We start from the raw sequence: 20118 nt of genomic DNA, 5'->3' as shown, positions 1-20118 counted from the left end.
AGTTTGACGACTGGGGCCTTTCCCAAGGACTCCTTGTTCCCAGGCCTTGACTGCTATGAGAGGCCGCTCTCTAGGAACTCTGAGCAGCAGTCAGCAGCGAACCATTTGGCTTCCATAGAGCAGCTGCGTGGCTGCAATATTCAAAAGCCAAGAAGCCTTTGTGCCACCAACCTCCAAGTTTGCTCTCTGCTCTGCATTTGGTAGTGATGCTGGTCCCAGGATTCTTTCACCTCTGATACGTTGAGGACAGTGGGAAGACCACTATGCAGAAAGGGTGACCATAATTGCCACAGCTTCCCGGAGCTCTGTCCCACTGCCCGAACGCCGTCCTGGCCTCCTCCAGTGTCTAAATCACTTCCAAACGTCCCCAGAACTGTATAGCCTTCCCAGGTACTCTGAATTCTTTTTGCATACATGTCTTCCTTATCCAGAGGGTGTTCAAAAATATTCAACTCTTGTGTCCTTGCATCATTGACACCAATCAGTCTGAATGAGGCTGTGTCATTAGTGGAAAAATAAGGACCAGCCCAGGACTGTGCCTCCCAGGTGGGCTCCAGCAAAGCGAACACCCTTTCTCTCCACAGACTTTCTCCCAGCCTTCCTCCCATTAGAGGTGTTTACGTTATATTTCCTCTCCGTTTTTCCTTTCTTTCTTCCTTTTCAGAACACATTCTATTCTCTATGACAGCCTTAAATTCTTTGGCCAAGCTGCGTGAGGGTTTTAAAGATCATTCTCAATTTTTCCCTGGAGGACAAAGAATACGTTTCCTTTCATTCTCTGGCATGTTGTCTTTAAGATAAATATTTTTCCAGGTTTACCATGGAAGTCTCTGAAGCAAGTGCATTTCTCAAGAGAGATGTAAGTGGGGACAAATGCACCCACTAGCACGCTAGAGAGGGGCACATCTGAGTGCTACAGTCTGATGATTGTGTCCTTGTGTATATGCTGAAATCTCATCCCCAGTGTTAAGAGGGTGGGGCCTTTGGGATGTGACTAGGTCATGTGGGTGGAGCGCCTCGGGGAATTAGTGACTCTCTGAAAGAGATCTGAGAAGCTTCCCTGCTCTCTCTACTATGTGAGAACACACAGAAGGCACCACCAACAAGAACCAGGTCCCCATCAGACAAACAACATGCCAGTGCCTTGACATTGGTCTTGACAGTCTCCAAAATCCTGAGCATTGCTTTACTTTAAATGATCCAGCCTTTGGCATTTCATTACAGACACTCAATAGTCTGAGACATGATCCGTACCCCAGATGGCGTGCCCATATTGAAGCATCTTCTTGCTTTTCATGTGGTAGTGATCTTGGCCCACAAACCTTTTTCTCCTCACCTACTCAAAATCTCGCTCCATTTGAGCTTCCTGTATGCTACTAAGAAGCAGCCAGAACTCCTGAGCTCTGAGGGCTGAAAAACAAGGTAGTAAAAAGAAACCTTTTCCCACTGGCAGTACTGAGATCAAACTCAGGGCCTTGCACATGCAGGGCAAGGACTCTAACACAACAACATCTACATCTCTTGCAAAGAAATGTGTATATATGTACTGTGAGTGTATGTGTGCTTGTGTGTGTGTGTGTGTGTGTGTGTGTGTGTGTGTGTTTATATAGGGGTATACATACATAAAGTATGTGTATATATATATGTAAATATGTAATTTATTTGAGTTGCTTAAAAGCTGTAGGCTGGGTAGTCCAACCATGACTGCCTCCTGGTGAAAAGGCCAAGAATCTGGCAGTTGTTCATTCTATGAGACAGAGTGTCTCTGTAGTTCTAATTTGGGGCTGAACTCTTGGAGGGGTCTTAGACAGCTTCTGATCTTCAGTCCACTGTTGGAATCCCAAAGGAGAGGGTTCTAATACCAGCGAAGCAATGCCCCAGGAATAGCATAGATGAGCTTACTAGTGAGAGTGAGGGCAAGCAAGTGGAAAGCAAAGCTTCATTTTTCCATATCCAGCTATACGGGCTTCCACTAAAAGGTGTGGCCCAGGTTTAGGCCTTTTCTTATCTTATTATTGCTTTTCTAAACTTGTGGCTGATCTGCAATGATTTCTTATATTTTGAATAGAAGGACACTTCCATCATAATTGTATGTTTTTCTCCATTTCTGACAGTTGTTCTTAAGTCCCGATATGTCTGGAAATTATTGGGAGGGCTTGCTCAGTTGCAGACGCCTGGCTCCACATCTAGGAGTTCTGATTCAGTTGGGCCAAGTGCACAAGAGGGCACTCAGTTTTAACAAGCGACCGAATTGAATCTGACACAAGGGTTCTACAATTCATAAGTTGAGAAATACTAACTTAGAAGTTCAAGTTATTAAAACAAACCAGATGAGATTTCTTCAGAGAGAAATTTCTCCCTAGATGTTAAAGTAGGAACAAGAGGCCAAATCAGACTTAGAGTCCAAGAGTTGAAAGTCAAATGGAGAAAAGACCTTATTTTCTTCCGCAAGAGAAACAATACCAAAGACATGTCCACATATACCTCAGTACAGAGCCCACTTGGCCTATGGTGATGGTATTTAGTGTTTACTTTCAAGTAAATCTTCAATTTGAAGACTGCTGCTCTTACATCTTGACATTTTAGGTGCCTGGTGTATCTTACAATCAGTAAAGATGTTGCTCCCCCCAAGAAATGCGGCAAGCCATAGTGTAAACATCTGCACCTAGGCTCGTAAAGCGGGGTGCCCCGGCACAGGGGGTGTTAGCTAGCTATATATGTGTTCGATTTTACCTTCCTTATGCTCAATGCTGTCAACAAGAATTGGCTCTGCTCCAGCTTCCAAAAGTGGCTATTAGAAGCGCTTCGCTTATCTTTAGCTTTGCAAGATCTCTCATCTAAACCAATCAGCGTCACAAATGCTAGAAATAGGTTTTCCTGGCTGAGTAATGAGTGCTGAAGAAATGTGGCTGGCTGGGTGTGTCGCTCAAAGGTAGAGCCCTTGCTCCTCCTGCTTGGAATTGTGGCTTAAGTTCCCAGCACCACAAAACCAAAACAGAATGAGTGTTGCATACATGGCACAGTATAAGCAGCTGGTAAACATTTTTGTTAGTTTTTTTTTTTTCAATGCATGGATTAGAAATGGCTCATGAAAAAAATCATGGTTCTGGGGAACTTAGGTTGCCTGACGTTAGTTGAAAGGTCAATTGTGTTCCACCAGGTTGTTTTGTTGGCTTTGAGGTGAGCCTGTTGTACAGGGTAGGCAGAAAACAGGACTCCCATGAGCTCACCCGACAGGTTATATGAACTGTCTTTGTTCTCTCCTGGTAAATGCTCTTGTCTGAAAACATCTAATAAGAGGTTTTGGTTGGAATTTCTTTTTCATTAGATCCTAGTTGTAGTAACTACTTCCAACAACTGGAGGCCATCCAGAGTAGCCTAGAAGAAGTGAATGCTTGTATTCAGTCACCTTGTTTCAGACGGATTCACAGCATATGAACAGAGATCTGTTTCATAGGACTGGTAGGCATGGGAGGCTCTGCCTGGTCGCTTCCTTTAACCTTCAAAGGTGAATGAGAAAAACATTGGCCTCTGGCTTTGCCTATCATAGTTGTGTGAGCAGGGCCCTTTAGGGACGCAGTGCGTGTGAGAGGGGGTAGTAGATTAAATAAGAGGAGAAACAGGAACTAGAGGGGGCATGCCCTGTGGATTTAGCAGGGAGCAATGCCATGCTTTTGCATCAGTAGTGGAGGCACCTGCTGCAACATGGCCCTAATTCAACGGGCATGAAGGAGTGTCCCCAGGTCCAGAAGGCACTACGTATAATATCTTGTTATAGACAAGAGACAGGAGTGATCATGGTTGATTCTTTTGATATGAATAGCACCTCTTTGGAGATTCTTCATTCTGAGAGCAGAGGGGAACATTGCATGGAACATTAGCTGGATAAATGAGGAAAGGTGAGACAGTATTTCACCATCTTTTGTATCAGAGGTTTATTGAGTTGTATTTTGGAACACTTATGACTTTATCTGAGATGAATACTGGTGAAATAGGACTCTGTGTATGTGGACTGAAGTAATGCAAGCAAGCCAGTTTAGTATCTGATTGAGTGTGTGTGTGTGTGTGTGTGTGTGTGTGTGTGTGTGTGTGTGTGTAAATTTGGTAGCTGATAGTGATGAAAGACAACGAGAATTATGTCTCTGACTGGTCCCTGAACCTCACTAAGTGGTGACATAGTAATAAAACCAGGCTTCAGATAAAATTCCACTGAATGCTCACTTAGTTAATAAGATGCAAATGGCCACGACCTGTCCGTGACTGTTTATTTTTTTCACATCATGAAGTACCTCTACCAACACTTAGCTTGGGTTTTAAAATAAGCCAGTTAGTGTTCCAGGCATCCTTGGAGTAGTATTCAAGACAGTAATGTTTTCCATGATTGACATAAACTGCTGAACTTTACTGTTTGATTCATGCAGAGGAGTGGGGCTGTAAACTGTTCCCACCTAGTCAAAATCGTTCAGTACTACTGATGGTCTACTTCAATCAAAATCAATTCTAACAGTCCTCACCCTGATCAGCAGCTTCCTGTCAAGACATTTCATATGCAATATGACCAAGCCTGATTTATGGGCTTGTGTTCCTTTATTTTTATTTATATTAGTCTGGACATACCGAAAGATTTTGAGGTAAATCACCCCAAACAACATATCAGGCAGAAGGAACATGAGGCAGCTCATTGTGCAGTTTCTTCAGTAAGAAAACACAGAGAGAAGAACATTGGTACTTGTGGTATAAGGTTGCATGTTTGTTTCCCAGCTGTACAGACTCCCAAAATAATCACACAGAAACTGTATTAATTAAATCACTGCTTGACTTATTAACTCTAGCTTCTTATTGGTTAGCTCTTACATCTTAAATTAACCCATTTCTATTAATCTTTGTGTTTTTCTGGTGTGTCTGTATCCTGCAGGTGGCTATATAGCATCTTTCTGACTCTGCCTTCTTTCTCCCTGCATTTAGTTTAGTTTTTCCCACCTAGTTCTACTCTGCTCTAATACAGGCCCAATACAGCTTCTTTATTAATCAAGGATATTTAGAGCATACAGAGGGAAATCCCACATCAACTACTATACCTGATTTCCTCTTTTTCTATTTTATTCAGTCCAAGAATGCCAACACATGAGATAAAGCAACCCAAATTAAAAGTGGGTCTTACCTCTCAGTTAAACCTTCCTGGAAACATTCATAAATACCTAATGGTGTGTCTTCTAGATTATTATAAATTCAATCAAATTAACAAAGAATGTTAAATATCACAAGTCCACACCCTATCAACTTGATGCTCATTCTTATCACTGTAATTATTAATATTCCACCCCTTACCTACACATGACTCCTGGCCATCTCATGACACAAAATGCATCTAATTTATCTCCAAGAATCTCCTGTCTTAACTTTCCTAATGTTGCTCAAAAACCCAAAGTCTCCTCCAAGACTTAAAGTAATTTCTTCACTGTGAGATCCATAAAAAATTAAATTACATACTGCCAACACTCAATGGCACAGAGTTAATATTCCAATTCCAAAATGGAAGAATTGGAGAACAGCAAAGAAAGAGTGGACTGAAACAAGAATGAGACCAGGAAAACAACAAACCCAGCAACTGTCCAACATCTGGAGCTTGTGGTGGCAGTACATAAGCTCCAATAAATTGGGATACCCATCCCTCAAACTCTATTGCCTATAAAACACACAGCCTTTCTCTTGATATGGCTCCTGTACACATACAGTCTTCCTTGACAGAGACCCTACAGTCTTGGTATCTCCAGCATTCCAGGATCTCAGTTGTAACATAGGCTTTACTTTCTCAGCTTAATGTAATGGTGTCTTGGGAGCTCCTTGCAGGGAATTGGATCCTAACCTCTGAGGTTTTTTGGGAACTTGATTCAAGTCTTCATGAATCTAATGCTTGAATTATGAAACTCATATAAAACCAGATGAATGATACTACCAAGTTCTGCCAACAGCGTGAGACAGAGTCTGGCCCCCTCTTCTACCACTTCAGCGGCCTCTGTGTACCTTGTCGTAAAGAGTGGAGAGTTCTTGATAGCTCAACTCCGTTTAGCAGTGGTAGTTGCTTTCTCTGTGCCCACTTCATCTGCACTTTTAAACTCATTCACCCTCCTTCCCGCACCACACTGTAGATTTTTCCTATTTGTCTGGTCTCTCTCCCTATCTAGCTAATGGGGGAGCAGTGAGCAGAAACCATGCCATGGTCTAAAGAATGTGTTATCTTGAAACTTGTTCTAAAAAACAACTTGGATCATTACATTTGAATTTAGCCTCACTCAGACCTTCCATACAAGGGAAGAACACAGTCAGATTCCACTCTTGAATGTACATGTGTATCATCTAGTCAAGTTCTCCAAAGTCCTTGTTGCCCTCTGAAACCTTGTGAGCCCGTTCGCCACTGCCCACATTTCTCTAGGCACTCTGGCCTTCAAAGCCCTTACAAGAATGGCCCATTAAACTCTGCTTATAGAATTCTGGGACTTTGCTAATCTGCAGTACCAGTCTCTTGTATATTCCTCCCACTAGGTCTCTGAATGGTCAGATTTATCACAGAAATTTGACATGCATTTTTCTATATTAGTTACTTTTCTCATGACTGTGAGCAGATATCTAACACATCAACTTAAGAACAAAGGACTTATTTGGGCTCATAAATTAAAGATACCGTCCATCAGGGTGGGTAAGATATATGACGGTAGGAATGTGAGGCATCCAGTCACGTTTTTTCTGCAGTCAATACAGATACATACTAGTCTTCTGCTCACTTCTTCTTTCAGCATGTCTTCAATAAATAAAGATAGAATGATGCCCCCCATGTTTCAGGTGAATCTTCCCCATCAGTTCACTCTCTCTAGAAACAATTCCAATAGATAACACCTAGAGCTGTGTCTCCTAGTGATTATAAATCCTGACAGGTAGACAATGAAGATTGATCATTAGAACTGGATTGTAGTATCAATGTGTCCTTTATACCTAAGACCTCCACAGCCCTGTATCACTGACAAAGGGTTGTAGCCAAGACAGCCGGTCTTGTCTGAAAACAGCCTACTCTCAGGGTAACCAATGATGCCCTGTGAAAGCCAAAACCTAATCCCAGAGGAAAATACCAATCCCTCTCAAAAACATAAGCACTTCTCTCAATAGCTCCATCACCATAGTGTGATGTGAATTTTGGTAGAGGAAGTTAATTTAAGTAATGCTTATCATAGTGGTTACAATGTTGCAACTACAGTAGTAACTCATTCCTTCTTATTGCCAAGTAGTGTTTTGTCTCATGGCTGCATCCCCTTTTGTTTCCCCAGCTTACTGACATCTGTCTTTGTCTTAGTTAAGGTTTCCAATGCTGTGATAACAATAACACAGCCAAAGCAAAGAGAGAGGGGGCCAGCGGGGCTTCTTTCAGTTAAATTCTTAGATTACCACTCCATCACTGGGAGGAGTCAGGGCAGGATCTCAAGGTTGGCACTGAAGCAGAAACCATTGAGGAATGCTACTTCCTGAATTGCTCCTCCTGGCTTGATTGGTTTGCTTTGTTATAGAACCCAGGATCGCCTGTGGTAGTGAGCTAGGCCCTCCCATATCTATCATTAATCAAGAAAATGTCCCCAAAAGGCCAATCTGGGTGGGAGGCATTTTTTCAGTTGGAGTTCCTTCTTCCCAAATGACTCTAGCTTATGGAAAGTAGACATAAACTCAAAAACTCTCCAAGGCAGTCTTGATTGCTTTTGGGGTAGCATGAGTAAAGCTGCTATCAACACAATCCTTTAAGTTTCTGCATGTACACAGCTTTTTCTTTCTCTTAGGCGAATAGATAAGAGTGTAATTGATGTACTTTGGTCAGTTGCTTTTAACTTTTAAGAAACTACAAAATTATTTTCTAAGTGATAGACCTTTACAGTCCCATGAGCAGTTGCACTGGGCTTTCAGTTTCTCTACAGGCTCCTCGACACTTGGAATAATTAGCCTATTGGGCTTCCGCTGCTGTAATTGTATGCATTTGTATTTCATTGTTCTTTCAGTTGTGTTCAACTTCTTGGGTTGAAATTTTTTCATGCGTTTACTAGCTCTTCATATAGCTTCATTGATGCATTGTTTATTTAATTTTTTCTCCCATTTTTAATTGTACCTCTACCATCTTTTTTATTGAGATTGAATATCTTTTAAGAAAAAAATCCTATTCTCAGTATAAATCTTATTTTCATATTTGTACTTGGAAAATAGTTCTTCCTCTTTCCCATTTGCTTAAGGGACCCATCTTGGATTATTTTTCTTTCATTACTTTTACTCATACACGAATCTAATTTGTAAGAGAAACTTATGAAAGAAAGCATTTAAATGGGGACTGGCTTTTACTTCCAGAGGGTGAGCCCATGATCATTACAGTGGGAAGCAGACAGGCATGGCACTGGGGCAGTAGCTAAGAGTTTTACATCCTGATCTGAAGACAGCAGGCAGAGGGAGAAAGGTTGGGCCTGGCATGGGCTTTTGAAACTTCAAAGCCCACTCCCAATGACACACCTCCTCCCACAAGGTCACACCTCCTCCAACAAGTATACACCTCCTCCAACAAGGCCACACCTCCTCCAAAAAGGCCATACCTTCTCCCACAAGGCCACACCTCCTCCAACAAGTATACACCTCCTCCAACAAGGCCACACCTCCTCCAAAAAGGCCATACCTTCTCCCACAAGGACATATGTCTTCCAGCAAGGATACACATCCTCCCACAAGGCCACACCTCCTCCCACAAGGCCACATCTCCTTCAACAAGTATACACCTCCTCCAACAAGGCCACACCTCCTCCACACAAGGACATACCTCTTCCAGCAAGGATACACATCCTCCCACAAGACCACACCTCCTCCCACAAGGCCACACCTCCTCCAACAAGGCCACACCTCCTCCAAAAAGGACACACCTCCTCCTACAAGGACATATATCTTCCAGCAAGGATACACATCCTCTCACAAGGACACACCTCCTCCCACAAGGACACACCTCCTAACCCTTCCTAACAGTAACACTTCCTGGTGACTGAGCATTCAAATATAGGAGCCAATGGGAGTCATTCTCACTCAAACCATCACAATGACTAAGGCAATTTACAGAAGAAGTAGTTTACTATTCCAACAAGTTAAGAGTCTGTCATGGCAGGAAAACATGGCAAATAGCAGGCCTGATGTTGTGTGGGGAGAAGCGGGCTGCTTGCCTGACTGGCTTACACCCAGGTCGGCAGGCTGCTTGTCGTCCTGGCCTCCTGGCTAGTTTATGCTCGAAATAATCACATGGAAATCTGTATTAATTAAATCACTGCCTGGCTCATTAGCTCTAGCCTCTTATTGGCTAACTCTCCCATATTAGTTTAACCCATTTCTAATAATTTGTATATCATCATGAGGCCGTGGCTTACCGGGAAAGATTCAGCATGTCTGACTGGCAGCTTCATGGTGGGCGGCTCTCTGCCTGCCTTCTTCCTCCCAGAATTCTGTTCTGTCTACTCCACTCACCTAAGGGTTGCCTTATGAAAAGGCCAAGGCAGTTTCTTTATTCAACCAATGAAATCAACACAAAAGCAGAAGGACCTCCTACACCAACCTGGTGCCTGGAACAGGAAGCTGAGGGCATACACCTTGACCTGCCAGTACAAAGCAGAGAGAGTGAACTTACAAACAGCATGATTGTTTAAACTCTTGAAGCTTGTCTCCAGTAACACACCTCTTCTAATCAGGCCATACCTCCTACATCTTCCCAAACAGTGCCATCAACTGGAGACTAAAACATCGACATGTCTGAGACTATGGGGGGCATTTCTTCAAGCCCTTACAATGTCTATCTAGTTGTTCTCATTTCTCCTTTTAATCCTGTATACACAAGAATGTTCCTTTGAAAACGTGTTCCTTCCTCTTTCCCCTTGAGAGGCTTTCTTCCATCCAATAGCACCTGGAGTCCTGCTATAGCCCTCAAAGCCTGTAACATCTCAGCTCTGGCCATTTCTCTCCCCTTGATTCCTACGAGTCCCACTCGTGACATTATGACCACATTGGCCTCTTTCTCCCTTAAACACTGGGGTGTGGTCCCTTGCTGTCCATTTCCTATTATGCTTTTTCCCTAAACATCCTATGACCTCCTCCCTCACTTCTGCAATGTTTCTGCACTAATTCTACTTTTCCAAGAAGCTTTTTCTTGCTCATCCCTCTACATAGACGCCTACCCTGTAACATGCCATTACTTTAATCCTGATTCATTTTTCATCATAGCTCCTGTCATTAACTGACTAATGTTTAATTATGGATTGTTTGTATCTATTTGTTTTTTTCCTGTTCCGTGACAGCTCAAAATCATCTCTCTATTTCCTCCTCTATCCATGACATCTATTACAGTGCTTAGATACATAAAGTTTTGTGTTTATCTGTTTGAATTTATAAAGTTTTATGCTTGCTTATCTTTTTAAATTTTTTAAATTGAGGAGCCCCAAATTTTTTTTCTAAATATTTTTTGTTTTTATTGAGCTATACATTTTTCTCCACTTCCCTCCCTTCTTCCCCTCTCTTCTTCTACCCTCTGCTGTGACTCCACATTCCCAATTTGCTTAGGAGATCTTGTCTCTTTCGCCTTCCTATATAGATCCATGTATGTCTCTCTTAGGGTCCTCTTTGTTATCTAGTTTCTCAGGGGTTGTGGCCTGTAGGCTGGTTTTTCTTTGCTTTAAGTCTAAAAGCCACATATGAGTGAATGCATATTATATTTGACTTTCTGGATCTGGCTCAACTTACTCAATATGTTTTTTTTCTAGATCTTTCCATTTGCCTGCAAATTTCAAGATGTCATTATTTTTTTACTGCTGTGTAGTACTCCATTGTATAAATGTACATTTACTACATTTTCTTTATTCATTCATTGATTGAGGAGAACCAAGGCTCTTTCCAGGTTCTGGCTATGACAGATAATGCTGCTTTGAACATAATTTAGCACATGTCCTTGTGGTATGATTGAGCACCTTTTTGGTATTATTTGGTCTTCAGGTAGATTGCTTCCTAATTTCCTGAGAAATTGCCATACTGATTTCCAAAGCAGCTGTACAAGTTCCACCAGCAATGCATTCCCCTTACCCCACATCCTCTCCACCATAAGTTGTCATCAGTGGTTTTGATCTTGGCCATTCTGACAGGTGTAAAATGGAATCTCAAAGTTGTTTTGATTTGCATTTCTCTGATGACTAAGCATGTTGACTATTTCCTTAAGTGTCTCTCAGCTCTTTGAGATTCCTCTGTTGAGAGTTCTCTGTTTATGTCTGTACCCCATTTTTATTGGATTATTTGTTCTTTTGATGTCAAGTTTCTTGAGTTCTTTGTATATTTTGGAGATCAGTTCTCTGTCTTATGTGGGGTTTGTGAAGATCTTTTCTCAATCTATAAAATGTCGTTTTGTCTTGTTGACCATGTCCTTTGATTTACAGAAGCTTCTCAGTGTCAAGAGGTCCCATTTATTAATTGTTACTCTCAATGTCTGTGGTACTGGGATTATATTTAGGAAAGGGTCTCTTGTACCAATGAGTTCATGTGTGCTTCCCACTTTCTCTTCTGTGAGATTCAGTGTGGTTAGTTTTATGTTGAGGCCTTTGATCGATTTAGACTTGAATTTTGTGCATGGGGATAGATATGGATCTATTTTCATTCTTCTACATGTCGATATCTAATTATGCCAGCACTTATGCTTTCTTTTTTCCATTTTATACTTTTAGCTTCTCTGTCAAAAATCAAGTGTTTGTAGGTCTATGATTGGATATCCAGGCTTTTGATTTGGTTCCATTAGTCATCCTGTCTGTTTTTATGCCAATACCAGGCTGTTTACATTACTGTAGCTCTATACTAGAGTTTAAAGCTAGAGATTGCAATGCCTCCAAAAGTTCTTTTGTTTTAAAGGATTGTTTTGGCTATCTTGGCTTTTTTTTGTATGAAGTTAAGTATTGTTCTTTTGAGGTCTATGAAAAATTTTGCTGGGATTTTGCTGGGCATTGCATTGAATCTGTAGATTACTTTTGGTAAGATTGTCATTTTACTATGTCAATTCTACCTACCCAAGAGCATGGGAGATCTTTCCATTTTCTGGTCTCTTCTTCAGTTTCTTTCTTCAAAGTTTTAAATTTCCTGTCATACAGGTCTTTCACTTATTTGGTTAGCATTACCCCTGCCAGGTGTTTTATATTATTTGTGGTTATTGTAAAGTGTGAAGTTTCTCTAATTTTTTCTTGGCCCATTTATCATCTGTGTAAAGAAGGACAGTTAATTTTTTTCCAGTTAATTTTGTATCATGCTACATTACTGAAAGTGCTTATAAGTTATAGGATTTCCCTGGTAGAATTTTTGGGGTCACTTATGTATACTATCGCTTCATCTGCAAATAATGAGAGTTTGACTTCTTTTCTGATTTGCATCCCCATGATCTCCTTTTGTTGTCTTATTACTCTAGCTAGAACTTCAAGTACTTTATTGGAGAGATATGGATAGAGTTGACAACCTTGTCTTGTTTCTGATTTCAATGGGATTGCTTTGAGTTTCCCTCTGTTTAATTTGATGTTGGCTGTTGGCTTGCTGTATATTGCCTTTATTATGTTTAGATCTGTTCCTTGTATCCCTGCTCTCTCCAAGACCTCTATCTTGAAGGGGTGTTGTATCTTGTCAAAGGCTTTTTTAGCATTTAGTGAGATGATCATGTGATTTTTTTCTTTCAGTTTGTTTATATGGTGAATTGCATTGACAGTAGGCTTCATCCCAGAGATGCAGGCATGGTTCAAAAATGTCTACTATGAACTAGTGACTTTCATTACCTAAATTAAAAAAATAATCCTCCTCTTTCTTTCATGGATGATTTTACTCTCTGATTACAAATTTGGTAACATTAAAATAAAATATCAATATAGTACAATGCCATGGTGTTTTGACCTTGCGTGTGTGTATGTGTATGTGTGTGTGTGTGTATCAATATTTAGAAACTCTACTTCAAACACATCCTGTAGGCTTCTTCACCATGCTGGAAGTCACCCACAGGGTTGCCTAGGTTTCCAGGTCTCTTTCTTGGTGTCTTATCTCAGTCACAGCCTCTGGGCCCTGCATTAGGAGATGAAGAACTCCCAGGGGAGCTGCTAAATCAGGAGCCGGCTTCATTATTATGCATCGCTATAATAATAGCAATGTAGGTATGACTTATGAGACTTCTTTTAGGATGGTTAAAAGGAAGAAACTAATGAGAAGATCACACACTTCATTTGTAGCAACGATTTCAGGCAGTTTTCATCTAAGATGTTTTCAACAGAATCCTAGAGGAGATAAAATAACTCTCTACAATCTGATGTCAGAGTTAGAAAACACGGCAGGTCATAAATCTTAAAGAAGAGTGGGGCTGCCTATGAGCCAAACCTACAAATAGTTCATGTATGGGGTTGGAAAGCACTGAGGCTGGGGAATGATGAGACTGATGGTGAGGAATAACCAGATGGGCCATGCAGCTTTAAGAATTTTGACTCTTTTCTGAGAGCAATGGAAACAAGTGTAGTAGGAGACTGCTTGTTTGTATCCCAACAGTCAGACCCAAAGAATCACACAGATATTATATTAATTACAACACTTTTTGGTCTATTAGCTCAAGCTTCTTATTAATAACTCTTACATCTTAAATTAACCCATTTTTTTATTAAGCTGTGTATCACCATGAGGCTGTGACTTACCGTGTAAGGTCCTGGTGTGTCTTTCTCCTTTGCCAGCTGCATGGTGTCTTTCTGACTCTGCCTACTCTCTCTCTATATCTCTGTTTGGATTTCCCAACTTTGACTTTGCTCTGCTAAGCCATTTGCCAAAACAGGTTTACTAATTAACCAATGGTAATAAAACGTTCACAAAATACAGAGCGTAAATGCACGTCACACAAAGGGAGTTGTAAGCACGGGTTTTCTTTTATGGGACTTGTATCTTGGAAGGATCTTTACAGCTGCAATGTAGAGGACGCTGGTGACATGCCAGAGAGATCCAGACCAGCAATGAGGGCTACCGTAGCACTTCCTCAAATCCACACCCTAAAGACAAATCCGTGGTTGTCTCAGATTCTGATTCTGTGGTCAGAAGGATGTGAGACAACATCTAGTGAGAGCTTTCCAACTTGCAAAGGTGAGACAAGCTTCGTGAGTCTCTGGAAAGTATTTCTCCCTCTAAAAAGCTCTCCCCAACCACAGATGCAACGACAGTAAGCCACAGAGAAAAGTATGCCAAAGGGACCCTGTGTGGCTGCCAAGGAGGGCACCAGAACAACCTGGAAATAATGCAATGCGTTGTCACCCATGATATCAGAACCTGGCCATGACCCTACTCTAGAACCTTCTTCACAAAGACCATGGCAGCTTACGCTCTTGTGTTAGGCCATGGCCCTTGCTTGGTCTCTTCTCTCAACTCTGTTTTCCTACAGGCCAGTCTTTCCTGGTATATGCCTGCTGGAACTGCCTCAATCTTATGTGTTGGTGAGTAGTTAGCCCACCCCCCAGCCAGAAAAGCAGATACATACAAGACGGCAGTCATTTGCCATCTCCTTCCCCAAACCTCCAGCGGCCTCATTCTCTACTGTTTGCTCTGTCCAGTGGTATCTTCTGTCCCCGTCCCCTCCGCAGATTGTCTCTCCATGTGGCTCCTGATTGGAATCACCCAAAGAGACTATGAGCAGGAAATTGGAACCAGGACTGCATGGCCACAATGTGTCTCCCTCTCCCACTAGCTTTGGCTTCCCTCTGTGTCCTACTGTGTGGTCCTTACCCTAGTGCCCCATGTCCCACATGTCTCTATGCACACTCTTTTCTTCCTGCATTCCTTCAGCCTGCAGAATGAGATAACTTTCCCTGTGGCTAGTCTCCACCTAATTCCCATCCCTTCTATGTACCCCAAACCCAGCCTACTTTGTGGTGGCCATGCCTTCACACACTGCCGTCTGTTTAAAGCAGTTGTAGGGAATTCTCTTTCCTGCTGGGACTTAGATGAAAGGAAGCATAATTCCAGCAAATGGAGTGTGTCATTGTGCATAGATTGCGGTGCCTCCTACCACGCTGAATATTAGTGATGCCAAGCAGTTATGGGATGGCCCTCTCACTCCTCTTGAGACCCACGGGCTTACTTGTTATATTCCCTTTAAAGTCTATTCACACACACACACACACACACACACACACACACACACACACACACGTGAGTCCACAGTGGTCGGACACTTTCCATGAGGCTGGTGGAGATGGCTGTGGTGTGTTCTTTATAACATTTCCTTCAAGTCTCTAGAGGGATCTGCAGCACCATCTCTATTCGCCCTGTTTTCTTCCTTCACCATGTTACCAAAGGCTTAACAATCAGAGAGGAACATGAGCAGTTCCATTACCCGCCGAACTGTTCAGATAATTTCACACACATATATATCCCAAATGGCAAATGGTTAACCCCCTACCTGAACAAATGATCAGGCCAACTGGTTTTCACTTGTGTAAGCAAGAGGTAGGACTTAGGCCCCCACCTTTTCCACAAGAATATATGAGCCCCGACATTTCAGGAGTCCACAGACTTCAGGACATCATTAGGAGTGACAAGCCATGAAATGCGGCTTCTTGCTTTGGAAGAGAACAGCAGACTCTCTGCATGCTAAGTATGAGGTCTCATATCACTTGTCCCTAGCTATGTGGCATGAAACTGAAAAGACACCAGCAGAATAGATCCTCTACCTTCCTAAACCCACTCTTCCCAGGAGCCTGCTTTCTTGGGTAGAGTTAGCCGTATACCTGAGAAGTTCACAGACAGGCTGGTGGTACCCACAACAATATCAGGAGACACTGTTCTTCCAGAGAGATCTTCTGGGTCTAGTTATTGACAGACCACATTTAAAACAACTGTGATTGTTCAGAATTTAATCTGCTCCAGAAAGCTACACTGGCCTGCTCTGTTTCTCAGTGGTACTGTCATTGGCTTGAATTTCCACAGTGTTTTCTAACACTTCCACCATACACTTTGACTTGGGAGAACTCTCGTCTCTTTACCTGCCAATCAAGTTCGGCTGCTAACATCTGTTGTGGATTGAATGTGAAATATCCTCTGTGCATCTCTCATATGCTTGATCCCAAGTGCTGGATACATTTTAGGCGATTTTGGAAACTTTAGAAAGTGCAAGCTAGTCTGAGTAAGTGAGTTACTGGACCCTGCCTTTAAAGGCTCTAGCTGGTCTCTTCCCCTTCTTCTCAGCTTTCTGTCTCCTAGGAGGTGAACAGTCTTCCCCTCCATATTTCCGCTACCTCATTGCTCTTCCCAAGGGTGTGTGGCAGAGTAAACAGGAATGGACCCTCTGAAGTCTAGAGACAAAACAAATATTTCATTTCATTCAGTTGCTTGTGTTAGGCATTCTGCCATCGCACTGTAGAATTAACTAATATAACTTCAATTTATAATATATCCTCAACTAATGAAATAAATTCAAGTCTCTATGAATTTGTTTTTTCTTCCTAACCATTTTTATTCCCAGGCATAAGCAGATCTGGTATAAATTGCAGACCTGTGATGTTATGTGGTTGATGCCTGTGTCCCTCAAATATTATGTAGATGGATATTTAAATGATTTATTTGTTAATAGATAAAATTAACGGGAGGACAAAATAAATTATTATAAAAGAATGAAGCTCATTTTCAATTATCTGAAGTCATATTTCCCCAGATGATAAGCTTACATTTAGTATTAAGAAGTTGGTTAAGAGGCACACTAAAATGATACCTTCGCAAGTGTATGCAATGACATATATTTATAATTAATCACTCACTTTAGTTTATTGTTGTAATTTATGTAATTCTACTGCTTTTCAATTTGGCAATATAAAATATAAAATTACACTTTATTTTTATATTTACCTAGCATAAAGATTTGAACATAGTACTCCTGAGTTGAATTAATAAATGATGAATAAATAAATAAATCACTGAACCCAGTATCCTGTGAATAACAGCTAGTGTCCTTTAAAACTTCATTAATAAGGAGTTTCTTTCCCTCCACTTAGCCCTCATACCTTGGAAATTTTTCCAAATTAAACTTTCTTCTCATGGTTCTTTAGATATCTCTGAGGTTAATTGTAACCTAGGTCATGAAGTCAATAAATTAGTGTGATATTAGCTCCTGTATCCAAGGAACCATTGAATGTTTAAGGATAAACACTAAATATTTCATTTCACCGCCATATAAAACTCAGTATGGGTGATCCTAACAATCAGGTGACTCTTCCCTGTGCTGTGACAACCAAGATCCTGCTACGTTGTGACTTCTATCATTGTCAACATGTAACTTCCAAGGTTCCATGTCAATTGAAGGGCTTTGAATTAGGACTGAAGTCCATTTCGGAACGCAGTGTGGGTGCAGTGCTTAACACTTTGACTCACACTTTGCCGTTGGTGGATGGGCTCACACGATGATGAAACAATCTACAGATTATAGTATGGTCATCTCTGTCTAAAGGAGGACTTTTGAAGAAGAAATAGTAGAAAACAGAAGAATAAGTACCTTTAGAACAATGATTTTTGGGTGTACACTGTCAGATCAGATTTCTCTGCTGAATCTCACATATCACACACAGCTGTACACTAAGGCTTTCAAGCCACCATTGCTCTAAGCAGCATCCTGTCTTGGGATTCTTTGCAACAACGATTAATTTTCTCTAGAGGTTAATCCTAACAAGTATGACTTTATCTGTTAGATGTCTTTATACAGTTTTGGAGTTCCATGCTATAGTTGATGATTTCCTCCAATGGCTCATAGATTGGGATTCTAATTCACAGAAAGATGATATTAGGAAGCAGAAGGGTCTTGAGTTGTTTGGATCATTAGAAGGTTGAGTGTCATTCTCTCATGAGTGGCTTTTGCTCTCACACGCTGGGGTTTCTGGGTGGTTATTGCAAGCAGGAGTTGCCGGGCAGTGAGGCTGCAAGCTGTGTTTTGCCTTCTGTCCATGTCTGTGCAGATTGTCCTTCTGCTTTCTTCCAGGAGACAAGGCAGCATGAGGCATTACCTGAAGGCATGCAGAAGTCTCCAGAACCCCGAGCTCTTATAGAGAGTCACCTCAAAAATAAGAGAAGTGTATATTGATTGTCCAAAAATCCTGGATCTCCCTATGACATTTCTCAAATGCCCAAGATGTTTTGATGGTACTTATCTTTATGATCCATGGTGTCAGCCCACACTTCTCTTCTTTCTGTTGTTTGATAGCTCCCTCATTTCATGGCTCTCTGTTTATTCATAGGGAAGAACAAGATCACGTCCTATGCAAAAAAATTATCAAATTTTCATACTCATCACTTTAACTGAAATAAGTCAGACTCTGAAACACAAGGTTTATATATTTTCTCTCGCATATGAAATATGACATAAGTAAACCACTGAGAAATGAAACACTATCAAATGTCTCTTATTTCTAAATGATACAAACCTTGGATATTCTCATATAGCAGTGGGAAAATGAACTAGATACAGCATGGTGGTATGAAGTGTGCAAGTTTTAGAGCAGACTTCGAACACAGAGTTTAATTTATTTTCATAGAGGGAGAGTGAAGTGTTTTCATTGAGCAAGATGTATGGCCTCCAACAGAACTGAGCACTGAACAAAAGAGAAGAGGAAAGAAGGGCAAATACTGGACACAAAGACTCCTTCCATATGGGGAGTGATGTAAGATTTAATAGAACTGAAATCTGTAACCATGGTTTTAAAATTGTCATGGTGTGAGCAATGTAAATCTTCATCTACATAATCTTCAGAAATGTCTTGTTCAGTAAAGCCTTCAAGAGAAGAAATTATAGAGAAAAGGCTCTGTTTCTGATATTACTCAATACAGTAAAGGACAAAGATAACATTCAAGATTGAAGAAACTAGGAAATAGAAAAGGGCATTGTCCCCTAAGTATTAGCATAAATTGTGAGGAGTTTGTGATGGTTCCTCTTGGTTGTCAGCTTGACCTACCTGAGAACAAGGGACCTCAACTGAAGAACTGCATCCATCAGGTTGGTCTGTGGGCAAGTTAGTGTGGCATTTTCTCAATGAATGATTGAGTTAGGAGGATCCAGCCCCACTGTTGGCAGTACAATCACTCAGTAAGAGGACTTGGGTTATGTAAAAAAGAGAATTAAACGAACTGGAGGGAGCAAGCCGGTAAGCAGCATTCCTCCATGGTACCTCCTTCGAGCTCCTGCCTTGAAGTCCTGCCTTGACCTCCCTCAATGATGGGCCGCAAATAAATCCTTTCATGGCTAAGCTGCTTTTGATTGTGGTGTTTATCATAGCAACAATAAACCAAAGTAGGATGGAGTCCTTCAAAGTCCCTCCTGAAACAAGGTTACTAGAGGTGGAAATAAAGGAAAAAGATGCCATCTGTCTGACAGCAGAGCTATGTCAGACTCAGTGAATGACAATTCACACAAAGTTCTTCAAGCCCAACTGAGTGGTGGTGGTCACTGATCTGTAACAGTTCCTGTGGCTAATGGTAGAGCTTGGCTGTAGATCACCTACCTAGTATACACAAAGCCTCGAATTCAATCCTTAGCACAAAATGGAACCGTAACAGTTTTCACACTTATACATGTACCTGCACGTATAACCAAGTGTCCTATTTACATGAATTCCATCAACTATCGGCTTGAGACAACCTAGAATCACCTGGAAGAAAGTCTAAGTTGAATAATTGTTTTTTTTTAATTGATTTGGTCTGTGGGTATGTCTGGAAGGGATTTCCTTGATTATTAATTGATGGAAGAGGCCTGAGCCCAATGTGCACGGCACCATCTCTAGGAAGATTGTGATCAAATGTACAGGAAAGCTAGCTGAGCATTAGCCTGTGAGCCAGTCAGAAACCAAGCTAGCAAACAGCGTTCTTCCATGACTCCTGCTTTGACTTACTGCTTAACTTCCTGTCCTGACTTCTCTTGATGACAGCATGCGATCTAGACCTGCTTTCGGTTGGAATGTCTTATGACATCAGCAGAATGGAGGGCCTCAACAAGTGCCTTTTAAAGACCTGAATTGATCATTCTTCTCTGCTTAATCTGTCTCACCCAGA

Source organism: Myodes glareolus, chromosome 9, assembly GCF_982192425.1.
Source record: "Myodes glareolus chromosome 9, mMyoGla1.1, whole genome shotgun sequence".
NCBI lineage: Eukaryota > Metazoa > Chordata > Mammalia > Rodentia > Cricetidae > Myodes > Myodes glareolus.
The sequence above is the reverse complement of the archived record's forward strand: the minus strand, read 5'-3'. Positions refer to the sequence as shown.